Source organism: Heloderma suspectum, chromosome 5, assembly GCF_057233095.1.
Source record: "Heloderma suspectum isolate Gila_16-S chromosome 5, 16-S_ref, whole genome shotgun sequence".
NCBI lineage: Eukaryota > Metazoa > Chordata > Lepidosauria > Squamata > Helodermatidae > Heloderma > Heloderma suspectum.
Genome location: NC_139462.1, coordinates 6,235,234 through 6,255,244, shown reverse-complemented (window position 1 = coordinate 6,255,244; position 20,011 = coordinate 6,235,234). Strand labels below are relative to the sequence as shown.

The 20,011-nt window shown below is 47.1% G+C and overlaps 1 protein-coding gene across 8 annotated transcripts in view; it reads left to right on the top strand.

The window, feature by feature from the left end:
• Window positions 1-484: 484 nt before the first annotated feature.
• Window positions 485-20,011, top strand: part of LOC146343540 (C-type lectin domain family 4 member K-like) — an 88,256-nt gene continuing 68,729 nt past the window's right edge. The window contains exons 1-2 of one of the 8 annotated variants that reach the window (XM_084860179.1): window positions 485-721; window positions 1,121-1,184. The gene's annotated coding sequence lies outside the window, so the exon portion shown is untranslated. Of the gene's footprint in view, window positions 722-1,120; window positions 1,185-11,168; window positions 11,449-16,357; window positions 16,465-20,011 lie in introns of those variants that run through there. The other 7 variants (XM_084860177.1, XM_084860173.1, XM_084860175.1 and 4 more) reach the window with 7 other exon arrangements.

Genomic DNA, 20,011 nt, shown 5'->3' with positions numbered 1-20,011 from the left:
ACCTTGCTCCGCTGAGGGGCATCCGTGGTGGGGGGGAGGCGCTCTGTCCCTCCCCCTGGAATCCTCGACGGGGGTGGAGGCACTCTGTCCCTCCCCCCGGAATCCTGCCCGGCCGGCTCCGCTCCGCGGCCAAGCCGCAGAGCTGCCGGCTGGCTCCGTCCACCCGCAGCCGAACATCCGGCTGCAGGGATGTAAATGGTGGCTGTTGTAGCCGCTGCCATTTGCGTCCCTGTATTGAGCTGTGATAGGCTATGTAAATATTTATGTAGCCTTTCACGGCGGGGGGGGGGGGGAACCCCAGCGTATGCAAATGGCAGCGGCTACCGCCATTTGCGTACACTGGGTTTTTTCCCCCCTGCCGTGATCGGCTACTTAAGTATTTATGTAGCCTATCACGGCAGGGGGAAAATTCCCCCCCCCCTGCTGTGATAGGCTACGTAAATTCTTACGTAGCTGATCACGGCAGGGGAAAAAAAACCCCAGCGTATGCAAATGGTGGTAGCTGCTGCCATTTGCGTACGCTGGGTCCCCCCCCCCGCCGTGATAGGCTACGTAAATACTTACGTAGCCTATCACAGCCTCTGCAGGGACGCAAATGGCGTCCCTGTGTTAGCCGTGATAGGCTACGTAAGTATTTACGTAGCCTATCACGGCTTGAAGAGGAGGAAGCGAATGGTGGCCAGGACGGCCGCCATTCGCAAAGCAGCGCGGATGGGAGCAGGTAAGTGCTCTGTTTCGTGCGCCTTCGTGGGGTGGGGGCAGCGGGGACTTTGTCCTGCGCGCCTTTTGTGGGTTAGGGGGGCGGGGGCTTCGTTCCACGATGGATTTCGGGGGGCCGAATGCACTGGCATTCGGCCTCACTGAGATCCATCGCGGAATTCTCTGACATCCCTATGCTACGTACGGAATCCTGATTAGGCATGGCAACCAGCCAACTGGGAGCAGCATAATGGCAGAAGTTCTAGAATGTTCTACAGCAAAGAGATTGGTGGTTGAAGCTGCTAAAGGGATGAACACCATGAGGAAGAAACAGAAGAAGATATGAAAAACCTATTCTGACTGATTGACACTATATTTGCCTAACAACGTTGTGTTAACTATTCTATGGTTCCTGATATAGGAAGACATGAGACACCAATCTGACTGAGAAGTTAAAAGGCAAGATAACTCATCAGCTTGGGGAGGTAAGTTGCTTTTGCTGTTATTTTCTCTTCGTGGTAGTACAGGGACACAGTGTCTCTACCCATAGTTACTTCTTGGGAGAACCTTCACTTCTGCCCCTCTACCTTCGCATCCCCCCTCCCTCTAGCCCTGTAAGTATGAGAGAGGAACAGGGCAGAGAATGAAGCCTGAGCTTCTCTACTCCCAGTTTGGGCTCCTTCCCCACTTTGCCAGCATCCAGTGTGTGAAGTATATGACAAGAGTATTCTGCGATCCCTCTGCTTCCTCCCAGTTTCATTTCTTCAGCTGACTAGCCGTGCACAGCTGCGGCAAACCAGCAGTTTCTCCCCGTGCCTCTGGTCTTGTCAAGCCTATAACTCTGTCCTTAGGACAACTACCCCCCCCGCCCCCCGCTTCTCACTTTGTCAACTGGAAAGCTATGTGCTGGTTAGGGACATTTGCCACCTAGTGACTGAAGAGGGTATTCCAGGCTTCAAACATATGAAGACATTTAAGGGCGCGATCCCACCCCGATGCCCATCGTCCACCAAACCCAGAGGCTGATGGGCATGCTATGCGGAGCGGGAGGAGCACGGAGGTGATCTTCACCTTTGTGCTTCCCCCACTCTGCGTTTTTGGTAGATGGGTATTTTTGCCCGTCTAACTAGGGCTCTGTCATGGATTCCAAGCCCTCCCGCTGGGAAGTGAGGTGACCGAGAGTCTCTGTGCAATCCACAGATTCTTTATTCAGTGCTTCTTCACAGCTAAAGCGACTGCAAGGTAGCTGTCCTTGGGGCTTAATTAGCTAAATAGCACTTGGATTTAGAAAGGTACTGAAAGAAAGGGAGTTGCCTCTTCAGCTAGGGACAGGTTTCCCGCTGTGCTTGGCTGGCTTTTTTCTGAGGATCCTCCCAGCCCAATTTCTGATGGGCAGCCAATCTGACAGGACACCTCCCACCTCCTCCCATTTAACTCAGTGGCAAACTCCGGCATCTGTCAATCCTGAAGCCCCTTCCCCCTCCGACAGCTCTCAGGTTCAAGGTGTTGTTCTCTGGCCCTGGCCCTCCTCCTCCATAAGTGCCTGAGAAGGTTCTCCACTGGCCCCTGAAGAGTCTTGAAGAATTTCCCCTCCTGCTCCCGATCTCTGCTGGGCTTCTTCTAACTCCAACTCTAAATCCGAATCAGAGTCTGAAACCAAACCAGACAGCCTGGGCTCAATCCTGACAGGCTCTGCAGAGGGCGATGGACAGAGGCTGGGGGCAGCTGGGGATAGCATGTATCCCCACTTTCTCAGTCCCCTCCCCACCCACAGAACCACAACTTTCCCCATCCTCTCCCAGGTCACTTTGGTGAGCTTAAGGAAGCAGCCGGTGCAGTGCTTGTGATTGTGAGAGGGAGAGAGCAGGGAGCTCAGATCCAGGAATGCGAACTATCCTAGGGCCACCCAGATGCTGTGGGATTGCTCTCCCCTTTCATGAACTTAAATATGTTTTTATAATCCAGTAACCCTGATGTGCACACCCCTTGGGTCCCTTTCATATGCCTGTCAAATTTCAGTTGTATAGGTTTTACAGTAGGGCTGTGCACTGCTATGGAGCCGAATATGAACCCCAAAGCAAATTGGGGGGCTTCGGGGGGGGCACTGTTGAGCTCCGAAGTGGGTCCGAATAGCCCTGAGGTGTTTCAAAGTGAAGTGGGTTGCCCCAGAAGCACCTTGGTGTGCCTCGGAGACCCAGAGCTATTCTGAAGCCGAGACAGCCTGTCTGTAAAATGTATCAACTTGTGTCAGATCAGGGAGGGGGGTGAGCCTTGGCAAACGGCAACTCCAGTTGCCAGATTAGAGCTGAACTTAACCCAGCAGTCTCCAGTCAGTGACAGCGGTGGTGGTGGGGTTCTGTATATAACAGGAGCTCTGCCTGCTTTCATTTCACTGAGATTTGGTTGTTGCTAGCTAGGAGGACAGAGATCTGTGATGTGCATATTCTGCTGCAGCTTCGCTTGCCATACTTCTTCCTTCCCACCCACCCCTTCTCAATTCAACTATTCCTATTAGTCTTCCCTTTCTAGATTCTTTGCTAAAACACCCCCCAAAAAACATAAAAAGTACTTGCCTTGCCTTGTCCCCCCCTCCACCCTTTTCAGTTTCTGCATTCCTTCCCTTCCCTTTTCAACTTTTGTCTTTCTAAAACACACACAAAACAAAACACTTTCTCTTCCGTTAGGCTTTATAGCATACTCCCTCGCCCCCTTTAGCTTGTAGCTAAGTTCTCTTTCTGTATCTCCTTTTCTTTTGCGTGTGTGTATGTGTGCGTGCGCACATGTGTGTGCGTGCGTGCGCACGTGTGTGTGCGTGCATGCATGCGCGGGTGTGCACGCACACACACTGTGGCCAAATGCTGTGGGGCAAAACACTACATATGAGTCTATACAATATACAGTGGGCAAAGCCCTACACAATTATACATTATACAATATGTAATATGTCATGGGCAAAGCACTACAGAATTTGTGTACTGCGGGGCAAAGCAAGCCCAATATGAGGCGTCTCCGGGGTCTTGGCAGGGGCAGAGGTTGGCGAGATGCTGGTGGGACCAGCAGCACTGGTAGCCAGGCTGGCTCACCCCCAATCCAGATAGTTCATCCTGGCTAGGGCAGCAGAGTGTGGAGGCCAGTTGCAGTGCCCGGAGGTCCCTGTTTGGGGAGGATGGTACAGGCAGCAGCAGCAGCAGTCTTGCAAAAGGAGCAGCTTCTCCTTCTTAAGCAGCGGAAAAGGGGAGCCCGCGGATGGACATCACATCAGGGGTGTCAGATGTTCTCAGCGTGGTGGAGGGCCAAGAGGAAAGGATCCTCCAGGGTGTGGGGGAGGACGAGCAGTGGGCAGAGGCTCAGTCTCCAGCACCCGACCCCTCTTCCATTGTTCGCCCTGTTCATGTGGGGACCCCCGAGACTCAAGGCAGGCGGTCTCTGTCTCCACAGAAATGTCAGGGCAGCATCGTGCAGGACCACTTTGAGGTGGGAGCGGATCCCAGCACTGCCATCTGCCACCACTGCAAGGCGTCCCTGAGCAGGGGGGAAAAGCCAGGGCACCAAGGAGGCCGCACCAATCAGTCTTGCTCAGGGAAGAGGCTTTCATGTCCCAGGAGCCAGGCAGCAGCAGGGGCAAGCAGAAGGTTCAAGGTGCTGGGCCTCCTGCATGCTCTCTGTCTCCCACTCCCAAGAGGCTTGGACAGGCCACCATGGAGGAGATGGGGTGGGGTAAGGACAGGTCCACCAGGTGGAGGTTTCCAATGCCCAACCAGATCACCAACTGCATCAGTGAGATGGTGGCGTTGGACGGCCAGCCATTCAGCCTAGCTGAAAATGCGGGGCTCAAGAGGCTGATGGCCCTTGTGGTGCCCTGCTACAGGCTGCCATGCCGCGCCACCCTTAGCAGGCAGGGGGTGCCCTCCCTGTACCAGGCGTGCAGGGAGACGGTGCTGGACCATCTGCCCCAGCAGAGTTGCAGATGGTGCACTTCACCTCGGACATTTGGCCCAGCGAGGGCGGAGTCCACACTTGCTTGTCCCTGATAGCTCACTGATGGGCAGCTACGGGAAAGGTAGTGGCCACCATTTCTGGGACTGGGAAGGATGGTTATTGCTGGGCCCTCCTCCATGTACAAGTCATGGACCAGTCCCACATGGCAGCGGAGATCGCAGAGGCCATGCACCTCATGGTGGAGGGGTGGCTGGCCAGGCACCAGCTCACCCACGGTTATATGGCCACAGACGGGGGAGCCAACATAGTGAAGGCTGTGCACAACGGCAGATTTGAAGGCATCCGCTGCATCATGCACATCTTCAACCTGACCATGTGGGATGCCCTTGGAATGGGCAGCACCAAGGTGTATCTCACCCCCTGTCTGGCATCTGTAATTTGTTGGAGAGCTGCAGGAAGGTCGCTGGGCACTTTCACCATAGCATCAGGGGCATAGGGATGCTGTTGGAGAAACAAGAGGAGTTGGGGCTCCCACAGCATAGGCTGGTGCAGGATGTGGCAACACACTGGAACTCCTCCTACCTCATGCTGGAGCATATGGTGGAGCAACAGCGTGCTGTCCATGAGGTGCCAAGGGTCAGGGACATTGGCATCCAGGCACCCCTGGGCAGGCAGCAGTGGGATGCCATGTCCCAGCTTGTGGTGGTCCTCAAGCCATTCCTTGAGGCCACTGAGACCTTGAGGACCAGCACTGCCCTCAGCCAGGTGATCTCTGTGGCCAAGCATCTCCAGAAGCCAGTTGAGTTTCTGTATCCCAGGGGTCCTGTTACAGGCAGGTGCTTCCTGCCAGTCATGCAGTAAGTGGTGACAAGGCTGAAGGATGGCCTAGTATGGCAGGTGGAGCCCCTTTGCTGGGAGAGGACGTACATGTTGGCCACCATGTGTGATCCCTGCCTCAAAGACAGCTGTTGTGGGGAGAACTCCCAGGTGGCAAGAAGTCCTGGTGGGGTAAGTGAGGGAGACATGGGCAAAGAGGCTGGGGCAGGTGCCAGAAGCAGAGGAGGAGGGGGGACAGGGCATCATCCCTTCTAGCAGCAGCACTCCCAACAGGACCACAGACCACGGGTTCTGGGCCAAGGCAGTGCAGGCAGTGGTTTAGGGGAGAGGCACCCAACCCATCTGCCAGATGACGCTGCAATGTCTGTGCAGTGTTACCTGGCATAGCCTGTGGAGGACTGGACCGTGGACCCCATGGCCTACTGGTCATCTCCATAGCCAGACTCAGGGAGGGGTCCATTAGAAGGAGGGGATCCCCAAGAGTCGGGGCGACACTTTAAATCCCTGGGGTTGCTCAGCGTATGGGTTGATCTTCAACACTTTGACCTCTAGGATTTAAAGTCTTGCCCCAACCCCTGGGGGTTGCCCTCTTTTGAGGCCACTCCACCCTGAGTTGATAGTGTCCAATTTTCATATAAAGTCCCCCCATTTGGGCACTTCAGAGGGGTTGTTGCTGGTAAGGGGAAAGGGGCACCGGCAGTGGATGGGGTGCAATCCTGAAAAGCGATTGTAACCATGCTCTGGAAGAGTGGGAGGGGCTTCTGCCACTCTCGACAAGCAGCTCACTGCCCAATGCCTTTACCCATGATGGATTTCCATGTCCAGATTCAGAAGATGCACCAACCCATCATGGAGTAAACAAGACCTACAACAGACTATGGGTTGAGGGTGGGTTATTTGGGAAAACAACCTGCCTTGCTTAAACTGGTCCAGGTTCAGATGACACACTACCACACCCATTTATTCTCCTGAAGCAAACATGCTCCCAAGCATCTTCTGATGCATCAGCTTGCACAACAACTGGTTTGGTAACATCAAAATATTGGAGTACAGGTGCCTGACACAATTGCGGTTTAATCATTTCAAAAGCTTTCTGATGCCCTGGCATCCACTGAAACACTACATTCTTTCTTAGCAAATGTCTTAAGGGCAGCAGTGTCATGGCAAATTCAGAAGTGCAGGGTCCCTTCATGACAGTCACAGCCATGGCCCCTCACAGCCACGCACCCTTCTAAGATTATACAACTTTGTAAGATATATAGCCTTCAACTGGGATCCAAAAACAGTCCAGCTGAGAGTAAGGCAGTGGTATTTCAACTGGACGTCTGAGAAAAAAATGCAGGGGTGTTAAAATCTTTTTCACCCACCCACCCACTCACTCACCCACTCACTCAAACACAAACATTTTAGGTTTTCAAAATATGATACTCTATGGAAGCTTCATCCTCTCGACTCAGCCCTCATGGACAGGTCCCTTCTCATTTAGACAGCCCCCTTGCACACTCCCTTAGTGTCTCGACATTACCCATTAGCCTTCCCTAAGTTCCTTCATTATATCTCCCCCCTCCCCGTCCAACAGAAACGTCCACACACCCAGCTGGATTGAACTGCATGCGCGCACAGACACACACACACACAGAATGGTGTAGTGGTAACTTTGGAAATGCAGGAGCTCATTGTGACAGTCTCCAAGGGCAGTCCAAAAATTTCAGGCAGCTGTGTCGATCCATATCAGCAAACCAGTTCTTGGCATTTTCATCTCCACCAGGAGCACGTCTTTGGTAAAGCGAATAGGTCTTAATTGCCCATTCCAGACCAAGCCATCCCAAAGACTTTGCATTCCGATGTGGAAGAATATATTGTTGCTTGGAAAATTCATTCCCCTGACAGCTACAATGAGGATCACAGCTAAGCTCAGGGGGACCAGGGAATTCTGAGGGGGTGGCAGATGACATCAGAGGCCCTGTTAATGAAAAAGTGCCGGGGCTGCATTCCTGTGACCCCTGCTTCCACTACACCACTGCTTAAGGCAGGGTGAGGTCAATTCTACCTCCTGTGGAATATACTTTGACAGATATTTACGGACCCTAAAAATCGGAGTATACCTTGTCTGTCTTGCGGAGGTGTCCTTTCTCAAATGGCCTTAACTTTATCATCATCAGGATGAACTCCCTGAGCTGTCACTATCTGACCCACTATCTGACCCATATCTCCTCCAGTTTTGCTCATAGTATATGTCAGGGGGTCTCTTTTATCTCTTACTACCCAGAAACCTTCCCAAGTGGCTTCTAGTTTGTTGGTAGGTCTAGGTAAAAAGACCATTACTCTGTCACCTATTTCAAAAATTTTAGCCCTAGCTTTCTGGTCTTATCAAAAAGTTTCTGTTTACACTGGGCTTTAGCTAGATTTTCTTGAGCCATATTCATGGAGCATCTCTACAGCAGCCTAAATCCCTGCATTTAAAATTGGGCTTTCTGCTTCAGTTTTAAATGCAGGATTACAATTGACTCCCTTTCCATGTGCTTCCTTCCCCCCCTCCCCTTTCCCCCACCTTCTCCCCCTCATCTGAGTCTTCCATATCCTTCATTGATCCCGCTCCTCTTCTTGCCACTTTTCCTCTTTTCATGGAGGGAACTCAAGCGGAACACAATGGGGTAATTTAATAGCTACTTATCTGCGATCTATTTAAAAATGGAACAATGGGCATTTAGTGCGGGAGGCGCCCTGGAGGTTCACAACGTCACCTAAAGGGCCCACAAACTCCCATGAGTGAGCAATCTCAATAGCAGGATAAAAGCTCCATGTGAAGGAGTCTATGGTCTCTTTTAACTTTACCTGCAAATTTAGCATATACTGAGCCACAGAGGTTTGCTGCTCCTGTAACACCGCTTCCCAGTTTTCTTGCATAATGGCAGAGGGCCTCACATCACTGGGAGGTGCCCTCTGCCCCCTCCCAGCCACCTATCAGTTGGTGGTTTCCTGGCCTTTGTGGTCTCAACCACCCAGCCTACGGTCCCTCGAGATGGGGGGAGGGGTCATCTTTGCTTCCACCTAGGCAGATTATTCCCACCCACCTCAGGTTTCTGCCTTTTACCAACTTTCTTATACTCCTTTGCTTTCCAAGAGTATACCTGTGAGAGAGAGTTGTGCCCTTTTTAAACTTCTCCCTGGGTTACGTATAAGTAGCGTGATGAAGACTTCACTATAGACTCAATGTAAAAGAATCAAAATAAGTTATTTAGATTATTATGCAGATTGAACTTTAAAAGATTTCTCTTAACCTAACCTAGGCTAAACGAAGGCCTAAAGCCACTAACCACCTCTCCCTATCCCCAGGAGATGTTTTATGAGACATCAAATCCCTCTCTCCCTCCTCATCTCTCTTCTACCCTCTCTCAACTCACTCTAGCACACTCTAACTCCCCCCCCCATCAGCATTCTCACTGACCAATCACACGGCCCCAGGCACTCAGCCATTTGCACCATTCCATACATTCTCACACACCTACCAGGCAACCAACAATATATGGAGAAGCTATAAACCTTTAATGCAATATTTAAACAAATAAAGCTATGGTGCAGTTCTGCCACAGGCACCTTCTGACATCCATGAATAACAGGAACAACTGTTGGATCAATATGTATGTGGTGAGAACCTTCAGATTCACCCAAACCTTCAAAAACATCAGAGTACATAGCAAGCAGCCATTCCTGTGTCAAAGGTTCAGCTGTATAGAGAGCGCAGGACAGGAAGGCCTGGCGTGCTATGGTCCATGGGGTCACGAAGAGTCGGACACCACTGAACAACTGAACAACAACAACAGCATCAGCCCTGCGGACCAAATCCAAAGTCTCGCAGGCTGACCTGCCAAATAATGGAATTGCTGAGCAATCTGTTACATAAAACAATAATCTGGCTACTCCCTTTGGAGTGTGACATTCAAGAACAATAGTTCCCTTGGGCTGTATGCGTGTTCCACCATAACCCACAAGAGTTACATCACTTTTGGTTAGTACTTTCTTGCCTGGTAACCCACAAAATATATTGAATGTCAATACATTTGCCCCAGCTCCTATATCTAATTTAAACTTTACTGAAAATCCTCGTATAATTATATCAACATACCATCCAGCACTTTGGTTTGTACCTAAACCATTAGTCTCTTGAGATAATTTCCCTATCAACAAACTGCTTACATCCAACTCATGAGTCTGACATTTGCTGTCCTTTATCCTGTCCTGGCATGCTATGGTCCATGGGGTCACGAAAAGTCGGACATGACTTAACGACTGAACAACAACAACAATCAAGAGTTAATGATGTTGCTTTACATAATCTGGCATAATGATTTTCATGCCACATTTATTACAAGTCTTTCCAAATGCTGGACATTTTTGAGGCTTGGGTACAAAACCACAATACGGACAGTTGTTATCTCTAGTCTGGTTGTATCCACATTCAAATTGTGACTTTTTGGCTCCAAGAACTTGAATTGGAATCTCTTCACAATTCTTGTCAGTCACATATACATCACATAGCTCCTTGGAGGGAAGTGCCATAGTCTGCAGCTGAGTTCTTGTTACTTCAGCCACCCAGCATATTTCAACAGCTTTCTTGAGAGTAAGATCAGTTTCCTTCAAAAGTCTTTCCTTTAATCTCTCCTCTTTCCCACTGAACACAGTCTTATCTCTCACCATATCATTAACGGCACTCACAAATTCACAGCTGCTAGCTTTAAGTTAAGTTCAGTAACAAATTGTTCAATGGTTTCTCCTTGTCTCTGTGAATAACTCCAAAAGGAATATAATTCAAACACCAGGGGTGTGTGGTGTGTCTCCATGAGTGATTTACTGCAAGGTTGCTGAGTTTGGAGGTCATTTGGGGCACATGATGTCATGGCCATCTCATAGCCACCCCAGAGTTTTGCATCAGAAAACCAGTTCTTCTGAGACTACTTTCCCACCCAATTGTTTTCATTACTTTGGCTTGTCTGCACTTCTGTTGTGGTGTGCACCACCCTCCACATTTATTCCAGCATGATGATTTCCCTGCCTAGGGGTGAGTCTTTCACCTGGCCATGACTTCACTGATCCCAGTCAAGGGGTGTTTCCCCAATGTTTTCCCCAACTGTGTTTCCCCAAAGTTTCCACCATTTCATGGCTGGCCGTCAGAGTTCTGAGCTACCTTACGGCATTTACTTCACCCTGCCTACCGCTAAACTCTGGTGGCCATCCCCGCAAAGTGTAGATGTGCTCCGGGCCACCTCTAACTTTTGTTTTTTGTAAGTAAAGTATTAAAGTGAAATAGAGCTTTTGTCAGGCAATACCTATACCCCCTCTCTCACTATCACACATTTGTCCAGAAATACCTACACCCCCTATCTAACTATCTCACTATCATGCAAAAGTGAGATAATGAGATGAGGGTATAGGTATTGCTGGGCAAATGTGAGGTAATGAGATAGGAGGTAATGTTTCCGAATGCTGTTTTAGAGGGAAAGAAATAGAAAAAAAAAATGGCGGAATTGGGCATAGGTTGGGGAAACAGGTGTCTCCTCAGAAATAACACCCATTGTGGTCAATGAGGCTTGTTCCATAAATATCAAAGCAGTGGCTCTTTACTGTTTGCTTTGTTGCTATAAGGAAGTAATTAATGAGGGGGTAGGGGAGGGAGGGAGGGAGGGAGAGAGAGAGAGAGAGAGAATGATTTTTGTGAGACCATAGCACAGGAGGAAACCTCCCAGGATTTTATTGACTAACAAAGGATCTGCAGCTGCATTTCAGTAATGTTTGCTTTGTTGAGTAGGGGGGAGCCTCTCTTATTGGTTGAGCAGCCCCTGCCAGTCTTATGATGGTCACTCCAAACCCCCTACCCCACCCAGAAGTATGTTCCTGTGAAACAACTTAGAATGGTATGGTAAACTCATTTGTGGAGCCCTGCGCGGACCAAAGCCAGTTCTTTGCATAATCCGGGTAAGCCACTGTTCGTTTCGCCTTCTGTTGTTGTGGAGATGCCCCCCAGGTTCTTAAGGGGAGTGCAGTATATTCTAAATTGTTCATAAACTTCTGCCCTATCTTTTGGCCATTCCTCAGGAAAAACAACAGCATTATATACCGTTAAAGCTTCTTCACTCACACAGTGAAGCAGGATAGTTACTTGCCATTTCTTGGAAAGATTATCAAGTCTTGCTGCAGTGAAATATAATTTAAAAGCTTGTTCCAAGTGCTTCCAGTTCTCAGCCAAATTACCTTGCAAAGCAAGTGAAGGTGGAGGCCGGAACAAGTCCATATCTTCAATTAAAACGAACACCCAACTGCAGAGGAGAAACAAACAAAATCCACACCAACTTCTGACACCATGTAATGGCTTGTCCTTCAAGGGTTCTGTGGAATAAGTTCACATATAAATGAAGGCTCCCATATAGCAGACAAAAGGTTTATTCTATATCCAAATATAAACTAAGCATCAGCATAACCTCTATGCTCGGAACAGGCTAACCGAAAACATTTGGTCAGTTAAATAGCAACTGTACTGGGAAAAGTTAATCTTAAAGAGAGCTTACACCACACCCTTATCTACTCTGTAGTATTGTGGGCAATTATCAACTGTTGTGTTTTAGTTTTGTTTTAAATTAGGGGTGGGCAACTTGCAGCCCTTCAGAGGTTTTGGCCTACAACTCCCATCATCCCTCACCATTGGCTGTCCTAGCTAGAACTGATGCGAGCTGTAGGCCAAACCATCTGGAGTATCACAAGTTGCCCACACCTGCTTTAAATATGTTAAATATTTTAGTTTTAAACATTTAAAGTTTTTGAGGTTTTCTGTATGTGTAATTATGTATTTTTGTGTGCAGTCCTATGCATGTTTAGACAGAAAAAGGCCTACAACTCTGAGTGTTCCCCAGCCAGCCCCTGTTTTCTGTGTAAACATGCATATGACTGCTCCTTTAATCTGTTTCTGTAAACTGTTTATACATACCTTTTAATATGGGAAGTGGTATATACATTGACTGGGTTTGCACAACACGCCAACCCATGATGGGTTGTTCTCTGAAACAGGCAACATAAATGCCTGTAATGTTGCAGACATTGCCCCTTTAAGGCCCCCATTTGCATAGATGGGATACATATGGAAAAGAATGAGCAGCCATTTGAGTGGCAAATGGCGCTCGATGAGGGAGCGGACATCTGTGTGCTGCTGCCAAGCATCCCACGAACTGCCCAGCAGCTCACCCTATGCCACTCGCCTGGTGCTGGGGGCTCAGCGAGCGCTGTGAGTGGCAGGTGCAGGGTGATCCATCCATCCCTAGTTCTGGCTCATTCTGACTGAAACCCACAATGGATTTACAGCCCCAGTAACATTGGAGCCACCAGCCTCCACTGCTCATAAGTAAGATAAACAGAAGAACCATAAAACCAACCCATGAGAATTTCTCCAAAATTTTCTTCTCCTTTAAACGTCTTTTTGAAGGCAATTTCTTTTCTATCATATTGAAAAAGAGTGGTTGAAAAATGGTTTGGAGAAATGTTCAGCACAGCACCACTTCAAAGCACTAAACAACTTAGGGCCTGGCTATCTGAGCGACCCCCTGTCTCAGTATGGACCCACTCAGTTACTAATATCAGCAAGACAGGCTTGCATGTGAGCACACGGGAAAGAGCGTTCTCCTGTGTTGCTTTCTAACTCTGCAATGCACTCCTTCTGGAATTACGACTGGACCTACTCTCTCTTCAGTCAGGAAGGCGGTCAAGATGCATCTCTTTAGTCTGGTTTTAAAAATTGTTATGGTTTTAAGGTTGTTTTTAATGTTTCATTATGCTTCTACTTGTTTCTCATTCTGGTTTTTTGAATGACTGTAAACCACTGCAGTTAGTTCCAGAAAGGCTGTATAGAACTGCAATAAATAAACAAATAGTCCCCTTTTAAAACCTTCTAAACTAGTGGCCATCATTTCAGCTTTAGCAGCAAATTCCATACCATGTACTGTGTGACGACCTTATTTTTGTTCATCATGAATCCCCCACCAATGAGTTTCATTGGTTGGCCCCAAGTGGTAGTTCTTGGGAGTACAGGGAAAATGAAGGAAGTGGTGGCTAAGCATGTATGAATATCACACAATGCAACTCCTGGTCAGGTCCTAGTCTCCGAGGCTCTTATAGACATGGCTATTGGATGAAATGTATTACAAGTTAAATCTTGAGTATTCAGAAATAATAAGGGAAGCAAACATGCTGTTTTGATTGGCCATGGAGACGATAGAACTTCAGTATGATTGGGTTTCTTTTCTGAAATGGCCAAGGGGTTGTCAGAGCAGTTGAACAGTTGGGAGGGAACTGTTGGAAGCTGTTGGTTGAAGAGAAAGGGAGACATTCTAGAAAAGTGAGGAAATATATGCTCCGTGTGTGTGTGTGTGTGTGTGTAAGTAATTGACTCTGAAGTCTGTGACTTGGAGAGAGCGATCTTATGCCCCCTAGACAGCATCTGGGGGACCAAAGGATTGGTCAGGTTCCTGGCTACATAGCCAGGAAACTGTGCTCCTCTCTTCATCCCCCTCATAGCCAGCGTGGAGAGAACCATGCCAGCTACCTCTCCATGCTCAGTAAATGGAGTGTGAAGATGAGGGAAAGGGGTGTTCCCAGGGGTGGGGAGGGGAGGAGACCAGGAAAGCTGCTCTACACTTAATCCTATCCTCACCCCAGCCTCCTTTCATCCTCTTCCAAAGTGCTGCTTGACAGGCGAAACCGCCCATCTAACAGAAATGGATAGTCATTGGATAGTCATCAGCCTCTGAGTCTGGAGGCTGGCAACTATCTACATAGGATTGCACCCTTAGTTTAGGAGAGGGGAAAATAGGGGTGATAAATTAGAGGGTAGCATTTTGCCTATTTTGTTTTGATTCCTTCTTGGCTTGGTTGACTTGGTGCAGAATGATATGGAGTTATTACCGTTATTACAAAATAAAGAAATATGTCGCTGTTTACCCAGTGTGGTTGGACAAATGGAATTCCCATGTTTTTATTTGCAAGGTTGAGAGATTTCACAGCAACAGCCAAGTTCTCTGGTGTACTTGAGGACACAGGGTAAAGGAAGGAAATTCCTCAGGGAGTGGTAGTGGGCTGGTCATATCAGTAATAAACCTCTCTCTCCCACAGGGTGAGGTATCATAAGGCTTCCTTGACTATATTTGCTAAGTATACTGGGTATCCTCATGGGCTTAATAATACCTTTCCTAATTTGTTAATGTGCAGACATACATTCTGGCTGTGCTTCTATTGTTGTGGTTGTAAATAACCTCCAAATGTTCTGGGGATATGTGAACCTCTTGACATTCCCTTTCAAATTTTTAGTAGTCCCCTCATTTTTGAGAAGTTTTCTCTTTTGAAGTCACATGTGTTTCTTAATAATTTTCCATTACATATATAGATGTTAGCACTTTGGTGGCTCTTGTCATTTGGCTTACACCTCACATCAGGTACAGAACGCCATATATGATAATCTGGTCATTTTGAAGACCAGCTGTCCTAAAACACAATGATTTAAGGTATCTATCAATTTTGTTTTATCTTTCTTGTGACCTGACTTGCATTTACCCAGTCACTGTGAGGGAAATGGAAGTCGCCCATGATCACACCACGTTCTCCTTTGGGTGTCTCCCTGATTTCTCTCTCAGGCTCAAGACCACTCTCAGCATCTTGTGCGGGGTAGTACTGTTTGTGTGGGATATTCCTGCACCCAGCATGACTCTGTGTAGGAGGAGCCTGTTGCTCTTGTCTTGATGACTAGAACTCTATGGCGTCTTGGACGTAGAGTGCAACACCATGCCCAATACGTCCTTCCCTGCCCTTTCTGTGGAGTTCCCTCTCAGGGGTGGAGCACACACTTTGCATGCCAAAGAACCCAGGTTTGATCCCCAGCATCTATGAGTATGACAGAATGAGGACCCCACCTGAAATTCTGGGGAACCAAGGTATGGGCAATACTGAGCTACACTGACCATTAGTCAGATGTGGTATAAGGCAGCTTCATATGTCCCTATAGAGTTTGTATCCAGGGGTAACCACATCCCACTGATTCTCCCCATTCCATCAGGTTTCCATTATGCCCATGATATCTATTTTCATTTAGAACCAAGCACACACACCCTCCCTCAAGCTTGGCTCAAAGGCTTCCAGTATTAGCAGACAAATACGTCTACAAAAAAGTAAAAATAATAAGTAAGTTGAAAGTGTGGTGGGGACACAGGAATGTCTGTGTTGGCCCCACCACTTCCACCTCTGACCTCCCCATATTGATCAGGAAGATCTGAAGAGGGACTGCAACTGCAATCGGCTGAATGCACTTGCTACCATCTGTGTGACAAAACTGAAACCATGGAGACAACATAGGGATACACACAGCCCCCCCCCCCATATTGAGCAGGAAAAACTGAAGAGGGATTGCAACCACAGTTGGCTGAATGAAGTTACTATCCTTTAAGTTACTTGGATCCCTGATTGTGCAGGGATCCGGATCATGCAGAGGACTGCATCTGCATTTAGCCAAATGCAATTACAGTCTCTCTTCAGGCCCACCTGGTAAACATCGGTGGCCTGTGCATGTCCCCACGTTCCTTCAATTCTTTCAATTTTGTGTGGCCTGCGTAGGGCTATGAGTGACACTCTCCAGATGTGTCTGGCATGTGCATTTTCCCTACCCCTGATTGCTCCCCAGCACTGTCTACCAGCTTAAATAGATGATTGGTGATTGCTGCAGCCTTCACATTAGGCAACCTTCTGCTGTGCTACCTACACAAACAGAGTTTTCACCTTCCTCAGCACAGAGAGGAAGGCAAGTCCACAAATGAGTTAGTGAGTTCATGCAACAGGCAGACATGTGGTCTACACACAATAGGTGAATCAGGTGAGGTGTCCAGAGCACAGCCTGGTCCAGTTTTCTTGGATGAATATCAGTTGGTACAGCTCAAGGACCTTGACAAGGTTCTTAGACAGGTTTGTGTGACCACTTCCATACTGAACCATTGCCCATTTTGGTGTGTGTGTGTGTGTGTATACACACACACAGCAGGAAGGGAACAGCCAGCTGGGCCAAGGAGGTAATTAATGCCTCCTTGTGAAAGGGAGTGGTCCTGAACTGACTGAAAGTGGCAGTGGAGAGACTCCTCCTGAAGAAGTCCTCTCTGGAAGATCTTAACAGCTTTAGGATGGGGGCAAATGTTCCTTTATTTGAGAGGGTGGTGGCCAACCAGCTTCAGACACTCTTGGATGAGACTGATTATCTGGATCCATTTCAGTTGGGGTTAAGGCAGGTTTTGGCATGGAAACAGCCTTGGTCACCGTATATGATTACCTCTGTCAGTAGGGATGGGTGAACTTCCCAAAGTCCAGTCAAGGGGGGGTCCATCACAGGGAAATCCAGGCCACTTGGGGCCCTGTGGATTCCCCCAGAGCCCTGGTGCATCCACTGGATTTCATGTGGTGACTCTATGAGTTCTTATCAGAGAAAGGAAATGGAAGTGGGGAAATAGCCACCATCATGGAAAAGATGGAAGAACTAGGTAAGAAAGCTGTGTCTGCTAAGTGTGGTCAAAGAGATGGTGCCCTACAGGGAGGAGAGGTTAAGATGCTAAAAAGACCATTCTCCTATGAGGGAAGGTTACAACAGCTGGGATTGTTTAGGTTTGAAAAAAAAGGAGTGCAAGGGGAGACATGATAGAGGGGTACAAAATTCTGCATGGTGTGGAGAATGTGGATAGGGAGACATTTTTCTCCCTCTCTCATAATACTAGAATCCAATGGGGTCATCCCATGAAGCAGATTGATGGGAGATTCAGGACAGATAAAAAGAAGTACTTCTACATACAGCACATAGTTATACTATGGAATTCGTTACTACAAGACATAGTGATGGCCACCAATTTGGATGGCTTTAAAAGGGGCTTAGACAAATTCCTGGAGAAGACTATCAATGGCTACTAGTCCTGATGGCTATGTGCTACCTCCCATATAAAATGCAGTATGCCTGTATACACCAGTTGCTCTGGTGTAATCCATTCCAGTTGCAGGGGAACATGGGTGAGAGAGTGCTGTTGCACTTGTGTGCTGCTCGTGGGTTCCTGGTCAACAGCTGGATGGCCACTGTGTGAACAGAATGCTGAACTTTAGTCTCATCCAGCAGGGCTCTTCTTATGTCCTAAATCAGTGTCTGGCTGTGACAGTGTACTGGATGAGGGCTAATAAACTGAAGCTCAATCCAGACAAGTCTGAGATGATGTTTGTGGGTGGTTCTTCTGACCACATGGAGAGTGCTTAGCCTGTTCTGGATGGAATTGCACTCCCTTTGAAGGAGCAGGTTTGTAGCTTGGGGGTTCTCCTGGAGTCATTGTCCTGCTTTAATGCCGGCAAGTGCCTTGGGCAGGGCTTGGATAGTCCCAGGAGTGACAGAGAGAGAGCAACCAGTTCAGTCCAGGGTCATGCACAAGAATTCCAAGTAAGTGTAGCAGGAACAGGAGAGGTCTAGGGATATGAGAACACATCCCAGTTCGTGTTCTCTGGGTGTCCCTGAGCTTTTCCCCTGCTCGCTGGCACTCCGGGCTGCAGTCAAGTGCCCCCTCCGTGCTTTTTTGAAAATACTTTTTATTTATTTTGTCTTTATAAATGAAATAAACAATACCAACAACCTGATCAATAACTACAATTTCCCAGCAATGCAATATTCTTATAAGGACACAACAATAACGAAAAGAAAAAGAGAGGAAAAGAGAGAAAAGAAAATATTTTTTTCTTCTTCTCCCTCCCCGCCTTTTTTAAAGAGTTAAATTTAAACTCCAATACCCACGGGCTTCAGATCCCATTCTATTTTAAAAACTATACCTATAACATTAAGAATATTACAGTTTAATAATCAAACTTACATTTCAATATCATATCATCAATCTTATAACAAGGAAGCAGGCCTACAATTCATTCCCAGTAACCATATATTGCCCTTAAGTTAAAATATTATAGTAATAATAAAGCTTAACAATTCAACCAACCAAAAATCTTAGTTAGTCTTATAGTAATGATGATGATGATGATAATAATAGTGATTTAAAAAAAGGATAAAATTATAATGTTATATAATAATAAAGCTTAAAAGCAACCTTATACAATCAGTGATATATTTTATACTATTTAAATACAGCATATCATATCTATTTTGGAAAACAAAAAAATTAAGAAAAATAAAAAAGAAAAGTGAAAGAAAATAAATGAATATATGTATAATCAGATATCTTCTGACCTAGCCTGAATCATGTAGACTAAACATAAACAGTTAACAAAGCTTGTTTAAAAATTCCAGTTCATGGGGCTGGAACAGAAATCTCACACATTTTTATGTTCAGCCATGCCTCCGCCATTTCATGATTTAGAAACTTCTTCATCTGACCTTCAGAAACAATGTAAAATGTAGCAGGATATTTTAAGTAATATTGTAAGTTCATTTGTTTTGCCATATTTTTCGCCTTGGTGAATTGCCTTCTTTAATTCTCCACCTCTTTGATGTAATCTGGAAATAACAACTTTACCTTGTTTCCAAAAAAGACTTCTACCCTCTCTTGCCAAAAGCAGGATATAGTTCTTTGTGGAGACTCTTGCAAATTGGACTATAATCGTATAGTCAGTCCCATTAGCATTTGGCACATGAAATGCCTGCTCGATAGCAAGTAAATATTAGATGGCACAGGGAGTATCTCATGCACAAGCTTGTCCACAAAGGTAGGCAAATTTCCATCACTAGGCAGATTTTTAATCCCGATAATACGTACATTGGATCTGTGCGTGAAGGCCTCCAGTTGGGAAATTCTGGCAGAGACATTTTTGAAAAAATCTTGCATCATAGAAGTTTCATTTGTTGTCAGCCTATCTTGTAGCTCGTTAACCTTCGTCTCCATTTTTTGCCAGGAAGCGTTAATTAAATCCACAGCTCCTTGCAGGGCAGTGATGGAATTTTGGATTAAATCCAACCTCTTGGCTTGCTCCGCAAATTGCAAAGATAAAGTTTTTATCAAAGTAAATAATTCCCCTATATCTTCTGTTCTCGGAGCTTTTGGCAAAGGATGTACAGGAGGAGTGGGCGGTGATGTAATTCCCTTCCTTCTCCTCGCTGTAGCCATGTTTCTCTTCAAACAGATCTTGCAGGTCCTCAAATATTCTCAAATATTGTTGATATTTCTTAAACCATCCCTCAGGTGTTGTTGATATTTCTTAATCCATATATTACAATGGAACACGTCAGCCCTGTTTTCTCCTATGAAACAGGAGTCCCATCACAGCTTTTTGCAATGGTTAAGCTCTGGGAAGATAATCCTGGAATCCACCCCCCCGCTGCCTCATAGGGAGTACTCTTCTCCAAGATGTTATCCAGATGCTGCCTTGCCCCCCCCTTAATTCCAGGGGGGAGATGAAAAGGTTTTTCAACCTTTTAAAAAGCTGTTTGAGATAGCGTCCCGCAGAGGCTCCGCAGGATGCTGCGAGGGCGACATTGGTTCCAACC